Genomic DNA, 16,150 nt, shown 5'->3' with positions numbered 1-16,150 from the left:
AAGAGCTTGGCATGTGACTTGCAGGAGTTGAAGAAATAAGCCTGCTCCTCTCCTGACCAGGGCGCCTCTTCGATGGGGTGGAGGGCCCTGGCTAAGGAGCTTCCTTTTCTAGGCTCTGCTCTATAATGAGCTACTGATTATTCTTGCCCCTTAGTCTCTTTCTTGGATGGACAGAGATGAGACAATTAAAAGGCGTGTTCCCAGCCGCCCTGGAGAGATTCAATGAATAATAACAGACTTCCAGCTGCAGTCTGGCTCAGATCTTGGGAACAGCCAGCTCCAAAAAGGCTTACAGGGCCCAGTGGAATGACTTAATTTTCTGGAGAACAATGGCCAGGAGAGAGCAGAGAGCTGGCCCTCCCCTTAATAGGAGGGGTGTTGAGTGTCTCCTACAGGAGGGGCCTCTGTTCTCCGGCTCACACAGCCTGCTGCCCGGTGTCAGGCTGGAAGAGTCGGGGCAGGGGATACAGAGAGTTAGGGACTCTGTAGTCAGGAGGAGCGTGGCCACATCCTAGCTCTAGCGCTGCCCAAGCTGTGCGGCCTCAGGATGAGTCTGAGCCTCTCTGACGTCCTGTTTCTGCACGTGTGAGATGGGGTGAAGACGAAGTGAACTTCACAGGCCCACCCCACCTGAGCACCGGTGAGATGCTCTTGTCTGTCTGGAAGAAGCCCATTTCATGCTTGTCAGTGTCACAGGAGTGAGACCAGAGGGGAGAAGTAGCTCACCCACGGTCACTGGGCCCTGGAACTCAGGTCTCAGGACTCCCCAGCTGGAATGTTTGCCTGGTAGAGCTCCCTCGTCCTTGTACGCTCTGCCCATGTGCCTGTCCTTGGGGGAGTTCCTGAGCCCCTAGACGAGGTGAAGTCCCTGTACTCCATCCTGCACGGATGCTGGAGCACATCTCCTATGAACTTAAGTTTCCCTTGAACATCTGTGTTCAGGAAACGGGGCGTTCCCCCAAGGGTATTTTGGAGGTATCCCCAGTGCCTAGCACAGTGCCTGTGCCTAATAAATACTACCTGAACTAGATTGAACTGTACTTTGCAATGCCCCCACTCCCAGCCTTTCAGCTCCCAAGGGTGGGGCAGGAGTTCCTGCCCTGGAGGGTGGGGCAGAGGAGTGGTCGGAAGTGCCTTCCAGATGGAGGTGATCAAGCCCCAGCCCTAACTCTAGCTCTGCTCAGGCTGCACTGGTCCCCAGTGACCAGCCAGCCGGTGTGCTTACCGGGAAGTGCAAAAATAACTGCACGCCAGAGTCCAAGGCAGCAAGGTGAAGACAGATGGAGAGCCAGGAGAGCGATGAGCTAATTAGGGGAGGTGAGTGATGAACTGACGCCAGGTGTTTACTTAGTGAGCAGGAGTCTGGGGGCTGAGGACAGGCCTGTGCATCAGTCTCACTCTGGCACATGGCTGGGGCTCCAGCCTCCCCTGCCTCTGTCTCTGCCCTGGGCTAGGGGGATGACTTCCTGAGGCCCCTGTGGCTCGGGGAACTGGACAGGGAACTAAGCCCCTTTCCATTGAGGCCAAGCATCCCGGGGCTCATCTCCCATCAACTCCTATCTCATCCTTCCTCACCCTGTTCCTCATCTCCTGGGCCCAGGCCTCCAGCGTAGAGGAAAGAATACTGTGCTTAGCATCCAGAGTCCTTGATTTCAGCCCTCTGTCAGGCTTCAGCCAACACAGCTTTTGACAGCTTGCCAAGATCATGCAAACAAAACCACATCAGACCCCAGACCCCGCTCATGTTAGGCAGATCAGAGACAACGATCTTCATTTCAGAGACCGGAAAAATTTAGGCCCAGACAGCACATGAAGGGGCTGGGATACAAACCTGGGTCTTCTGACTCCTAGGTCAGTGATTTTTCCTCATCTGAGCACTGCTGCCACATTGCCTGCCCCCTCGGGGCCTCAGTTTCCCCATTTGCACAAAAGAGGGTTTCCTGAAGGAACATCAGCTCCCCTCGCCATGCCTGTCACCAACTCCTCAACGATGTGGCCCAGAAGAGCCATGGCTGTCAAGAAGGGCAGGGCCACAGCTCATCCCATAGGTCCATCCGTAACTTTTTCCCAGACTTCCTGGTACCCAGTCATCCAATCTTGCACCTTCTATGACCTTGATCAACCAGCTAAGCTATTTGCCACTGCCCAAGAGTCCATGCATATGTGTATGACAGCCTGTCTCCCTCCTACAGAGTGGATGGCCACGTGTACCGCATGCAAATCTGCCCATGGGAGGATTTGCCCTCAACATTGTCCTTCAGGCCCGCTGAGTGGGGCTGTAGTGCAGGGCTAGCACTGACTTACTGCACTGATCCGAGTTTTTTCTTGCTCTATCAGTTGGTCTTAGAGATTGCTATATGCAAACATAAGTCTGAGTTGAGAGAAATGCATTTTTGGTGCCATGGAAGTTTGGGCCACCTTGTCATGTAATTTCTTGGGCATCTTAGTACGTGTGATGCTCCTGCAAGCCAGAGGATTCACCACCTCACTGAGCAGCCATGAGCTCCTGTGGCTGACTGACGAGTGACCCAGCTCCAGGTGCCTTCCTTGGGCTTGACTGGCTTTCTAAGGCCAGTCTGCCACTTAGTCTGGGTTCTCCTGGAAACAAAACCTGGGGAAAGTCTTGCTTGGAGGTGGTTTGGGGGAAGGTGGTCCCAGGGAGCAGGTGGAAGGAACAGAATGAGCAAACTAGGGAAGGAGGGAGATGATAAATGCTGTGTTATCCGATTGGCAACTGCTACAGATGATTGGGGCTCCATCTGCGAAGCCTTATGAGATGGTTCACAACTGTCTTAGAGTGCAATAAACACAGGGAATATTTATCCATCAGCTCCCAACTCCCAGCAGTCACAGGTTGCCCTACATGTGTTAACTGCCCCTTAAACACACGCGTGCACACACACACACACACACACACACGGTTGCACATGCAGGAGTGCCACATGGGTTTTTGCGGGTATCCCACACATGGCGAGTGGCCTTGCTCATACCTGGAGTAAGGGGGTCATTGCAGGTTGCACCTGAGGGAAGCTGGCCAAACTTGTGCAGAACAGATCACCCCAGCAGTGGCTGGAGCAAGAGGTGTGCTGAGTGAAGCAAGGTGTGTACACAGGAGCCTGCTTCAAGGTGTGAAGGCAGAACTCAAACTAGATATTTTCAGTGCAAACAAAGGCTGGGGGGCTGCCAATCGACCTCAGCCTGCAACCCCAGGCCTTCCTGGGGCTATCCACCCCCTGTGACCATGACACCTCCGTGCAAAGATGCTCCAAGAGTTACTCACGAGTAGGGGGAGGATAGCCAGAGGCTGACCAGAGGGTCTGCGCTCACCCTGGCGTAGGGATGGGGATCATAGTGAAGCCCATGGGGAGAGACTTGTGTCTGCCTTGAAAAATGGTCTTCTTGTACCTGTCTCGCCATAATGAATGGAGCCTGGTCAGGAGCTTCTAGCGAGGCCTGCACACATCAGCCGTGAGGCCAGGAGATGCCCAGAAAGGCCTTCCCGTCTGCCAAAGCAGACCCGTCCTACTGGCGTAATTAAGTTGCACTAAAGGAGCGAGCCCACGGCTCACTGTGAGGCAGGGTCTCAGGACTGCTGGGGCCCAGGGAGGATGCCTGGGCTACTCCCTGCTATCCCCACACCAGCATCCCCTGATTCATTGCCCCTCCCCGGCCAGGGCCAAACTGGGAGTTCCTGGTGGGGAGGGGAAGCAGTGAGGACCCCAGGGCATCTTGGGTGTGGCCCAGAAAGCCCACAGCAACCCCTGCCTCAGCTCTGATAAACCACTGGATGGGAAATTCTTTTTCATTTTAGCCTAAATGTGCCCATGGCATCTCTGGCACAGAACCCAGAGAGTCTGATTTTTGTTCTGTTTTTTTTTAGGATAGAATGAGTCTCAGGCCCACAACCTTCGCTCCTGACCCTCCTGGGAAATGAGGGCACTGGGGGTAGATCATGGCTCTTGGAGGACCCGATAAAATCCAGCCCTCTCAGACATGCAGAAGCAGCCACATGCTCAGCCATTCAGGCTTCTAGGAGCAAGGGCCTTGGGGGCAACAGACTGGGTGTACAAATCTGGGTTCTGAGTGGCCCTGATCAAGTGCCTGCACCTCCCTGAGTTTCCATCTTCTCAGCTGTGATGGGGATGAACACGGGTGTCTCACAGGGTTGTCACCAGAAGGAGAGCTCAGGTATGAACAGTGCCGGGCACTCAGTGAATGATGGTCATTACTATGCTAACGGGATGGAGATAGCAGGATGGGGCTATCCTGCTGGCCAGAGAACGATGTCCAAGGCCCACAGCTGAGAAGAGAGGTCAGGAAGGGCCCACATTCTGACGCCAGAGAAACTGCAGCAGGGAACCAGCTCCCGAAGGGCCCTCCATGACATGCCGGGGCGGCAGACACACCACCACTACTACCACCGATGGCAGAGGAGATGGAGATCTAGAAAGAAAGGGGGTGTTTTCCCTCCCAGATACCAAAAATGCGGAGGACTAGACTAATATTGAATTAAATGGGAGGACTAGACTAATATTGAATTAAATGGGAGCTGCAGGTTTTAAATGAACAGAACTGGCTTTCAAATAGCAGGAGTGAGGCTATTTAACAATCAAGTCAGGAGGATGTGGTTAATGGAGCTCGCTACTCCGGGCTGGGGTGTAATGGAGCACAGTTATTGGGGAAAAAATTAAACCATTCCATGTTCCTATCCTTATACATTTTTTTTTTTTTTTTTGCGGTACGCGGGCTTCTCACTGTTGTGGCCTCTCCCGCTGCGGAGCACAGGCTCCAGACACGCAGGCTCAGCAGCCATGGCTCACGGGCCCAGCCACTCCGCGGCATGTGGGATCTTCCCAGACCGGGGCACGACCCCGCGTCCCCTGCATCGGCAGGCGGACTCTCAACCACTGCGCCACCAGGGAAGCCCGATGTTCCTATCCTTATGAGCTGAGACTCTTCACCAAACATCATTATCATCATTTATTAATTAATGAATCAGCATATTCATCAAGTCCCTGCTAGGGACCATCCCTTTATCAGGTGCACTAAGGATGTATAGTCAGGGAACTTTGCCCAGGCGTCTCCCAACTCCCCGTCTACCTGGGGAGGGGATCTATCCCTGTGCCCTCAGATAGAGGCCAGGCAGGCTGGGTGCATGAGTGTCCTTAAAGAGTGACGGGCCAAGGACCCCCACCAGAGTGGCTTCCTGTGGTGCTAAAGGCCAGAGGCCCAACAGAAGAATGAAGCGGGCAGTAAAGGGCCAGATCTGCAGCCACTTCCAGCTTGGTGATGGGAGGTGCGGCTGAGCTGGGCTGGTCCCCAGATCTCCGTGGTCCCTGGTTCAAGCATCTTAGGTGAAGCTGGTCATGGCAGTGAATTCAGCCCCAGGCTTAGTCCTACCTCTCTCTCTCTCTCTGTCTCTCAGCCTCCAGAAGTAGGATGGTGGGTGGGCATCTCTCCAAATTCATGGAAGCCAGGGTCTGTCTCTGTCCTACCTCCCGTTCCTGCCTCATAGCCCCTCCAGAACAGGGCCATCGCCTCACCTCCAGCCACTGCCAGCTGACCATCCATCGCTCCCTGCCAAGGTCAGTGGGTGTCAGATGGTTTAATTCATAACAATGCACTTACCTTCTTGTAGGAAAATGGTGCCTGGGAGCTACTCTTGGCCTAAATTGACCTCAACTCTAGTTCTATCTGTACTACTGACTCGCTCTGTGACCTTGGCAAGTCACTTTGTCACTGGGCCTCAGTTTCCCCATCTGGCCCATGAGATTGAACTAAGTAACCTCTAAATTCCTTTCCAGAGTTGAGCTGTCCCCACCCAGGGACCCTCAAAAACAAACAGCAGGAACAATTCTCTCCCTTCTCTACAATGTCAGCTCCACCAGGGGACAGGGACCTGTGTCTGTCCTGGACAAGACATTCCAGGGTCCTAAGGGCCTAGAACAATGCCTGGCACATAACTGTCACTTAAGAAATATTTGTCCAGTGAATGGACAACTAAACGACTACTGTTTACTAAGTGCATGTTACGAGCCAGAGGCTGGGCTAAATGCTTACATGTACAATCTGAAGACAGGCTATTGGAGGGGGTGAGAACTGAGGGGTTTCACTGGGAGCCTCGACCTTACTTCCTCCTGCTTCTCACCACCCCTAGCCTAATGAACCCAGACAGAGACTGTGAATGGCCCACAGTAACTCCCTTTAGAGTTTGGAGAGTCCTGCAGCTGAAGTGTCCGTCCTAAGTCAACATTAAATCTTCTTTTCTCCCTTCAATTTCATTTTTCTTGTTTAATGCTCAGCGAAAGGAAAAAGTTCCACTTTATATCAGATATTATATAACCGGAAATCCTATAATATTCTCCCAAGAACACTGTAACAAAGTCATAAGGCAGATGACAAACTGGGAAAAATATTTGCAACAAATATGAAAAACAAAGAGTTAATAGTCTTACTAGAAAGAGCTCTTCAAATCACTGGGAAAAAAACAAGAATTCAAAGACTGATGGCCAATAGACTAGAAGGAAATTTAGGGAAATCATCAGCTCCACTAATAATCCAAGAAACACAAATTCAAAAAATAATAAGATGCAATTTATCGCCTAGCAAACTGGCAAAGAGTCTCTAAACCCAATGTTGGTTGGATGTCAGAAAAAGATCATCGTGATGGAACATTGTGGGTATGAGTGAAAACTGGCACATACTTCCAGAGGGCAACTGAACAGGAAGATCTGAAGATCTTTAAAATGTACACACTTTTTAACCCGGTGATCCTATTCCTAAGTATTTATCCAAAAAAATGCCTTAAGGAGGCTTATGTAAATGCTGATGAAGAGTTATTAATAAATGCCTGGTTTTTCGACAATAAAGGATTAGTCAAATGAATCATGGGACCTCCCTACACTGGAATACGATGACCCATGAAGAATGATGTATAGATGTTCACATCTTTAGGCCATCTTTAAAAAGACTCAAGAAATTGGTAACAATGGGGGGCCCCTTTGAAGGAGAATAAGGACTGGAAGGACAGGGATGGGAAGGAAATTTATTTTTCATTCAATCCTCTTTTGTGTTGTTTGAATTATTTATGTGCATATATTAACCATTAAAAATAAAATCGATTAAGGTTTAAAAGACAAAATGATGTACAAATATATTTTTGTCAGGAAAATAATTAAAATAGACTTTGGACAGCTATCCACAATAATAACCATGGCAATTGCTGGGAAGGGAGCTCCCACACTTTCCCATGCTTTGGCCCTTCCTCCCACTGCCTTTCCTCTGTTACATCCCATCATGGAAGAGGAGTTTCAACTAGGAATGGTCCAAGCCCAGGATTTGAGGGGCCACCCTCACTAGAGGGCAAGTTCATGGCACTGAAAAGCTCTAGTGTGTGAATCCTCTGTTCTGCTTCCTCCACTCTTGTCCCAGATTCAGAAGATAGGCCGGTCCTGCCCTGAAGAGACAGCTATCTCAGATTTCAGGGGGAAGGAGCAGGAAGCCCCTCTAAGTCTTCTAGGCCTGGTTCTTCATCCCAACCCTTATCAGAGTCCCAGATCTATTAATAAATTTATGAGTAGAGTAGCATTTGGAGTCCCATCCAGCTGTTGTTTCTCAGACATGACTTTCTTGGTCAGGAGCTCTGCGTGGAGCGTGGGTGAGGGCGTCACGACCTGGGAATTTCTGCATGCCTGGCTCTATCCGGTATCATAATACACCAGAAACTTCACTTGGAACTCAGAATAATTCTCTCTGGGTAGTGGGATTATGGGATATTTTAATTTTCATGTTTTAGCTAATCTGTGTTTCCTAATCTTTCTATTATTTAGTAATTTAAAAATACTTTCCCCACCCGCCGAAAAGGAATAGCAACCCCCTCTTGGACAGCCTTACTGAAGACAGGGCCTTGGCAATGTTTTTTACGAGATAGACACCTGCCCCCAAAACTTCCTTTTTAATCAGGTCATCGAATTCTCCTAAGAAATCTTTTGTGGACATCAAATTGCCTCCGTGCTTGCAGGGGATTAGGAAATGCCAGTTCTGATCCCAGGGGATTGGTTTTTGGAAGAACCATGATTCTGAAGTGCAGAGGGGCTGTGAGAGAGGGCATTCGAGTCAACACTTATTAATGCCTGACATTTGTACAGCATTCTGCGATTTACAGAGAGCATCCACATCCATTATCCCCTTTGATCCTCCCAGAAACCCTGGGAGAGGCAGGACTTCCTCTGGGAATGGGAAAGGAATTATTAGTAGTCCCATCTGACTCATGGGGAAACTGAGGCACGGAGAGGTTAATTGCCCATGGCAGTAGAGCCAGACCATAAATGCAAGTCATCTGGCTCTGCATCCCACACCCTTACACTAGATTTTTCCCCAAGTTTGAACCACAGTTTCCCCATCTAACAAATGGGGGAAAAAATAACCTACTCCCCTAGGTAGCTAGGATTAAGTGAGTTAATACATGGCATGTCTGAAGACTGTGTCTGGCATACAGTAAGTGGTGACTAAATTAACTGTTATGAAAAGTGGCACATAACAGGTCTGTGTCACACCAAGTCCTAGGTTCACTCTACCAATCTGACTCCTGCACATTTGCTGAGAGTCACCTCTGCAAAGGGCTCTTGGAAGGGAGAGCACTAAATGAGATAGAGGGGCTGCCTGCATAGGGGTTTGCCCTCTAGAAGGACAGAGAGACAGGGACACACTCCAGCCCAATAACAAGGCATAACCGTGGCTTTGAGATCTCAGGGAAGGGGGCTTTATTCTTCCTCCAGGGGAACCATTCTGGGAAGACTTCCTAGGGGAGGTGCTGGGGCCCCTGGCTGATGTGGCCCTGCAGGACGAAGACTGGATTCCAAACTGGGATGTACAGAGTGGCCTGACAGAGACTGTTTATCCCTGGCCATTGTAAGGACGCCCCATCCTCCCCACCCAGCACAAAGCAGGAGGCAAACATGTTGGGAGAGGCTGCTCCCTGGGGCAGCTTCTCCCATTGCAAACCAGGAGGCGGGCTGGTGTAGTGACAGAGAGTCTATGTGGCCAGATAGAGAGGACAGGAAAGGCACAAGTAGCCTCTCCCTGCCCCCTCCCGCCCCAACCTCTGCCTGCACAGCAAGCTTTCCAAAGTCAGGGCTCCCGTTTGAAACCACTCAGTGCAGAGAAAGGACAACGAACTGGTGGAGTCTGCCTTCCCCTTCCTATGTCCTCGCACCCCGTTGCTGCCGCCTCACCACAGGCACTCCGTGCCACCACCCCTCAGGACTGGCTCTCAGGAAAGGCTCCAAAGAGCAGAGTGCCCACACCCCTTTTAAGTGATTGCTGAGGAGTCTTTAGATCTGGGGAGACACACAAGCTACCCTTAATCACCCCAAGGTCACTGCTCCTCTGTGAAGCCCAGAGTGGCACCCCACCCTGCTTGCTGTGTGTGACCTTGAGGAAGTCAGCCAACCTCACCCGCAGGGTGTATGGGAAGGACCCATTTCACTCCTGTTGTCCTGGCTTGACGAGTACCCCCTGCCGGTCTCAAAACTCTCCTGGTTTGGCTGATAAAGTATAGGGTCTTCCTGTGCTACCCGGGAAGCGGGACTAGTCAGGCTATAGGGCTTCCTTGGGGATCCAACAAGATAATTCATGTGAAGGTGCTTTGTGCTTTGTCAGCTGTGATACATTCTGTCATGTAAGGGATGAAAGATCAGGATTTTTTTAAAAATCACTGTTTTAATACCTTGAAAAGAGGCGCTTTTAATAGGATGAGTACTAAGTTTCCTTTGGCTTTTTAATTCTGCTGGCACATTTTCCTTAACAAGAATATTCTATGCTCTTAGTTCAGTCCTACTGGCAACTCCTTCATACTTCAGGCAAAGCTAGACAAAATGCCCTGGAAGCAAAGGGTCCACCACGTGCCCTAGGACCTAAGAGGCTGTCATCTAGCCACAGCTGCATACTTTTCAATGGCCTTGCAGACAAATTCCCAAACCTACTAGCATTAGGCATGTTAAAGTCCCAGTTCCCCTCACCAGGGCTTCCTGCTGGAGCCAGCTCCCCCAACTGTTAAATTTTCAGAAATTTTGGGAGCCAACTGACCTTAGGCTGATAGCGGGAAATGGGCCATGGTGAGACATTTACACCATGGAAATCAGCAAATACTGCAAAGCAGGGCTTTTTTTCTTCTTTTTTCTTTCTTTTCTCTCTTTTATTTTTTTTTCTAGAGAGCCAATTGTTAAATATTTAGCAGCACACCACTGCTGAAGGCTTACAAAATTTAGCAATCAGTGAGGAGAGGCTAAGAAGAAGGTCCCCTTTTAATCCCAAGGCTAACATGTGTGCTGCCTCATTTCATTTCCTCTCCTGATTTCTTTCCAGCCCTGGACCAGTGAGGCCCAGGAGATCCCCATTTGCTCTAGGATCAGGAGGAAGGAAACTGCAGTTTGATGTAAACATGATGCCTACCTGCAGTCTGGGAACTTTCCAGGGCTCGGAGTCCTGAATTAATGGGCCAGGCGTCTGGGGTGCCCTGTGTCTGGCTCGCTGACCTTTCCTCAGCTCTCCTGTCTGCCCATGTGTCCGCACTATCCAAGATTTGTAGTGCGTGTCAGCAGATGCAACCCCTCAAACGAATGAGCCTGGGTGTGGGCGCTGGGGCATTTCCTCCCCGTATGCAAAGCTTGGGCAGCCACAGCTGCAGCCCACACCCCACTACTGCCCCACGCATGGCCCCGGCCCTGGAGACAAGGAGCACTGGGCGGAAGGTGAGGAGACCCTGGCTCTGGTTCCATCTCTGCCGAGGCCTCACCTTCTCGGGGACTGCGTCTGCCCTTCTGTAAAACAAGAGGAATGAGGAGACACTTTTACTCTCTCGGCAATTGCCCTGAGAATTCCTCTTGGAGACAGCACTGTATTTAGCTGGAAAAAATATGTTGGTCTGCCTCTTGGGGTGAGGAATGAGACCCAGAGGAACAGGTTAATGGTACAAACTGTGGCCACGGAACTGCCTTCCCATGGAGCTTGGGTCCTGTCCGTGAGTCCCCCGTCTGTGAGTCTCCCGTGGTGTGGTGTGGTGTGCCTGTTGGTGGAGCTGAATTGGGCGGGGCGGGGCTTGGGTGAGGCTAAAAGCTCTCCATAATTAGGTGTAGAAATGCCAGGTCTTGGGGGAAATGCAGGGGGCAAGGCAGGCTTTTGGGGAGGAAGCTCAGGGGCTGACCCTGCATGGGGAAAAGAGGAGATAAAGACAAACTGTGGGACCCAGTAGTGTCAAGACAGAGGAGGGCCTTTGGGGAGAGAAGACTTAGCTAATGCGACTTTTCTTTTAAATTTCTATTGAAATGTAACATATGAAGAGAAAACCCACAAATCACACGGTTATAGCTCGATGGGTCTTCCCATGGTGAAGACACTGTAGAGCTAATTCCAGATCAAGATACAGAACATGACAAGCACCCAGAAGCCCCTCTGGCCCCTCCTAGTTAACTCCTGCCCACTGAGACACCACTGTCCTGGCGTCTAGCACCAGATTGGTTCTGCCTGTTTTCACCATTGCATAAGCGAACATACAATGTGCTCTTATCTCTGGCTTCTTTCGCCCCACATTCTGTCTGAGAGATTCAGCCTTGTTGTTGCGCGTAGATGCAGTTTTATCATCACCATTGCTCTAGAGCATCGGTCCCCAACCTTTTTGGCACCAGGAACTGGTTTCATGGAAGACAACTTTTTGTGGTAATGCAAGCGATGGGGGGATGCGGAGCTGCAGGTGAAGCTTCGCTTGCTTTCCCGCCACTCACCTCCTGCTGTGTGGCCCGGTTCCTAACAGGACTGGTAGCGGTCCCCGGCCCAGGGGTTGGGGACCCCTGCTGTAGAGTATTCCATGGGGTGGACAGTCCACAGTTCACTTAACTATTCTACATGGAAGGACATTTGGGTAGTTTCCATTTTTGACGGCTAAGTATAGTGCTGCTGCTCTGAACAGTCTTTGTTTGAACACATGTACACTTTTCTGTGGGGTATACACCCAGGAGTGGAATTGCTGGACCCGTGCGTGCCCGTTTTGAGCTTCAGTAGATACTGCAGAGCAGTTTTCTAATGTAGTTGTTCAAGTTCACAGCCCACCAGCTGGGAGGGAGAGAGCCAGCTGCTCCACATTCCAACCCACACTGGTATTGCCTGTCTCTTTGGTTAGAGTCATGCTGGTAGGTCCAAGGGAGTGACTGCTGTCACCTCTGTAACATCTCCAGGGAAGTCCATGTTGCTCACTAGTGCAACACTTGGACAAGGGGTTTTTTGGGGGGAAGTCAAAGAGATGCTGTGCTCAGCCCTAAATGGGCCATCGAGGGAAGACAGAGGGTGTTCTCGTGGAGGCAGAAGAGGGAGCTGACCTCTGCAGTCCAGAAGGGAGCTGGTTCCATGACCCCCGACCACTCTCAAAGGGCCCAGAACTTCCTGCCCAGCTCACAGTTCGGCTCTCAGAAAACTGTCCCCTGTCTGCCTTAACTCCCACCCAGTCTGAGTTATCGCCTCTCTGTATCTCTTGCCCCTCCTCGTCACCCCCAATCCCCTCCAGGACTCCCAGCCCACTTCCCACCCACTAGACTTCACCCACCCTCTCCCCACTATCAATCTCCCACATAATTTATGGGAGCCATCAAAGTTAATTAATGCTGTAGTTACAGAGCCATCCCAATGTAATTATTGTGTAATTGGATTATAACTTAGGTAATTTCCCACAAAGCACCTATTGGTTATGCAAGAAAGCCAGGGATTTTTACGCAGTGATGGATGGGGGGTGTCAGAGCCAGATGGGGAAACTGCGAGACTATGTGAGGCTGGGGGATGCCACCATGAGGAGGGCCTCGGTGCCCTGTCCGAGCCTGGGAGTGAGAAAGGCAGGTCTCCGAGGACGGTTCCTGCCCTCTGAGCCTCAGGCCTTCCATGTGCATGACTGGCATGGGCCAGGCCACAGCCTCCTCCCCACTCCTGGATGCTTCTGCCTTCATCTCACAGCTAATTTCCAGCTAGTCCCACCCAGCACCACTGTGAGCTCTCGGTCCATTCAGTCTGAACTGCCCATGTCGTCTGCCCCACCCCAGCGCCAGGAGCAGGGGGCTGTATTTCGTACCACAGGACTCTCTCCCCAGCCACCAGGCCACAATGGATTGGACAGCCGGTTAGCAATGGGTGGCGCCAGGTGGCCCCTCTACCCACATTGTAACTCCCAGGCCTGCCGCGCCCACAGCTTCTCTCTGTAGGTGTATAACCTCTCCTCCCTCTGCCCCTCAGGCCACCATGGAAATACTCCCACTGTGGATAGCCAGGTATTACATCACCCTTGTCGCCTTTCCTTAGCCCACGCTGTTCCCACTAAACTCCCCTCAAATAGCCCCTAGGCATGTGCCGTCTGTTTCCTGCAAGAACCCCAACTTACGGGGGCTCCCCACCACTGCCCTGAGGACACCACCCCTCCCCACTCCTCCAGCCCAGCCTCACCCACTGAGGATCTGAAGTGGGGAGGGTGTCTCACTGGTGGCTTGGATCTTGGATCCCCTCCTGACTGTCCCTACCTAGAGTGGGAAGAGGAAAGATTTACCCCCTCCAGAGTCTGACAGTGAGTGTCTGGAATTGTCCTTCCTCCAAGACTTGACACAAAAGGGGCTACCGGGAAGGGGGTTGGATGTGAGCACTAACCATGCTTCCTCTTATCCTCTGCAAATGTAAAATAGTGCATATAAAATGCTCAGCCCAGTACCTGGTGCACAATAAGCAATAGCTAGTGTTATTGGGCCTATTCAAGTGGAATCCTGGCCTCTGTCATGGCCACAGATATCCTCACGCAGACCTCATTCCTTGGGGCAGCCTAAGTGAGCCTCTGTCCCTTTTCCCTGGGATCCTGGCTATGCTAGGGGCAGGCTCACTTTGCAGGGCTCTTCTCACTACAGGCTGTTAGCCCTGCGCCTGTGCAAGGAAGATACGGGACCTGCCTGCATGGAGCATCTATCCTTGAACTCAGTGTGGCCACTTCTCCAGAGACTCTTTCTTTCCACAGGCATTTACTAAGCAACCTCTATGTGCCAGGCTGTGTACCGGGTACTCAGATAGAGCAGAGAACAAGACCGACAGAGTTCCAGCCCTCAAAGCAACAGATGCTACACATGTGGTGGTCACAGGATGGTGACTGATATGTGGTAACATCTACACTGTGACCTGGAGGGTGAGTAGGAGTTTGGGGAACCATCCAAGTCTGCCCACCCTGAAGGTATATATTTCTCCAGTAACTACTTTCTACTGTGTGCCCATCCTGTACACACAGGTGTGTTCAAAAAGTGTCCTGTCCTCCAGGCACTCCTGTTGCCAGCTGCTCATAACTGAGCCAGCTGAAGCCTGCTGACAGTTGGGGCTGGACATGCTTAAAGAATGGAGCATTCCCTGTGGGCTTCCTGGAGGGGGCTGAGATTTGAAAGGTAATGGGTAGTGACCGGGCCAAAAGGATTCCGTTTGGCACTCCCTGACCCACCAGGGGGATTCCCTGTGTGTTCTATGAGCACATTCTGGGAGGAGCCCCTGGGGTGCTGGCTGGGCGAGTGGCCACCAGAGGCTGGATGCAGTCTAGCCTAGCACTTCCTGTTCCACGGGCTGGAGTCCAGTAAGGGCCACGTGGACCTGCCATGCCAGAGTTCAGCTGGTGTTCTCTGCGTGTGCAGCACACACACCGTCAGACCTGGTCCTCCTCGTGTGGGCACCTACCGTAAATGTGTTAGCTCCCACCAGGTGTGTTCAACCAGTGAATTTCTAGGCTCTGCTTCCAATCCAGTCTTTACTAGGCTTTCTGGTACATTTGAGTTATTTTCTCTTTCCAAAAACAGCATGCCTTGATATTGTTCTATTGAAGTGCAGAGCCTCCATGGGTAGTGTTTACGCGGTTATATTTAGATATATTTAGATACGGCATGTCTCTGTCCCCATCTTTCTCATGTCAGCTTCCCGCCAAGCACAGCCTGAGGCAGGGATTCAGGAGCACAAGATTACAGAGAGGGTACTTCTTCAGGAAAACCCGCGTGAGGGGGTGGAGCAGGATAGGAAGGGGAGGGAAGGGTCTCAGGGAAGGACTGGTCTGGCCTGACTGGGAGGCTCTGGAGAGTAAATCATCTCTCAGCAAAGTTATCCTGCCTGAGGCAGAGGCCAGGCTCCTGTCCTCCTGTCGGGAAGGCACTGGAAGGAGGAGGGGCTGTTGCCTCCCCAGCTCTGTCATCAGCAGCCCTGGCTGGCCCTCGGAAGTCTCTGGAGTTGTAGGCGCTGGTCACCGAACAGGAGCTGGGAAAGAGGTGGGCCTTTGGACAAAAGGACCCTGGGTGGGCCCAACAGCACTTTCTATAGCATCTTGTCACCACACCGGGCACCCTTAATCATTTTCTTCCCATGTGCCTGAAAGATTTTAACTGTCCATCCCTCTACAAAAAAACAACAAAAACAAAAATAATTCCAGCCTCTAGTCTGGAACCAGCACAGAGTGGAAGCATGTAAACTCTGTGTAGAAAGAGAATGAATGCAAAAAGAAAATGTGAATGCACCAGCTGTGCCCTCTGAGCGCCCACAAGAAACCCCTGGTTTCTGGCTGAGTTGCCTGAAAGTCCCTCCTCTGCTGAGGGTCTGGGAGGGGAGTGCCAGTGGGAAGAGCTAGGCCTGGGGTCTGGTGTTCAATCAGCAACTGCATGATTCACGGCAGGTCACATCCCCTATCTGGGGCTCACAAAACTCAGAGGGGAGGTGTGGCTGACCTGTCCTGCACTGTAGGAGTCAGGACAAGGCAGGCCCAGACTGGGTCTGGCCCAAGGCCCCCAGAGGTGGCAGGCAGGTACCCCTGTAGCCCAGCAACACCCACACTGCTCACAGCCCAAGGAGTCAGAGAAGGGGGCTAAAGCACTTGGGGGTGCTGAGGACCATGGTCTCCTGGCCGGGCCCTAGCCTCCAAGCCACTCCTGATACGCCCACTGTACCGGACAGTGACCACTCCCTGGTCCTGCAAGGTCTGGGGAACGGGGGTTCTGGGAACACCCCCAGATAACCCCCAGCACTCAACGCACCCACAGCTGCAACCTCACTCCCCGTGGGTGATGCTGAGCCCAGCCCCGGGGCATACAGAGATGTCCAGAAGGTGTGGAGG

The sequence above is a fragment of the Hyperoodon ampullatus genome (genome assembly GCF_949752795.1).
Source record: "Hyperoodon ampullatus genome assembly, chromosome: 1".
Lineage (NCBI taxonomy): Eukaryota > Metazoa > Chordata > Mammalia > Artiodactyla > Ziphiidae > Hyperoodon > Hyperoodon ampullatus.
This window is presented reverse-complemented; position numbering follows the sequence as displayed.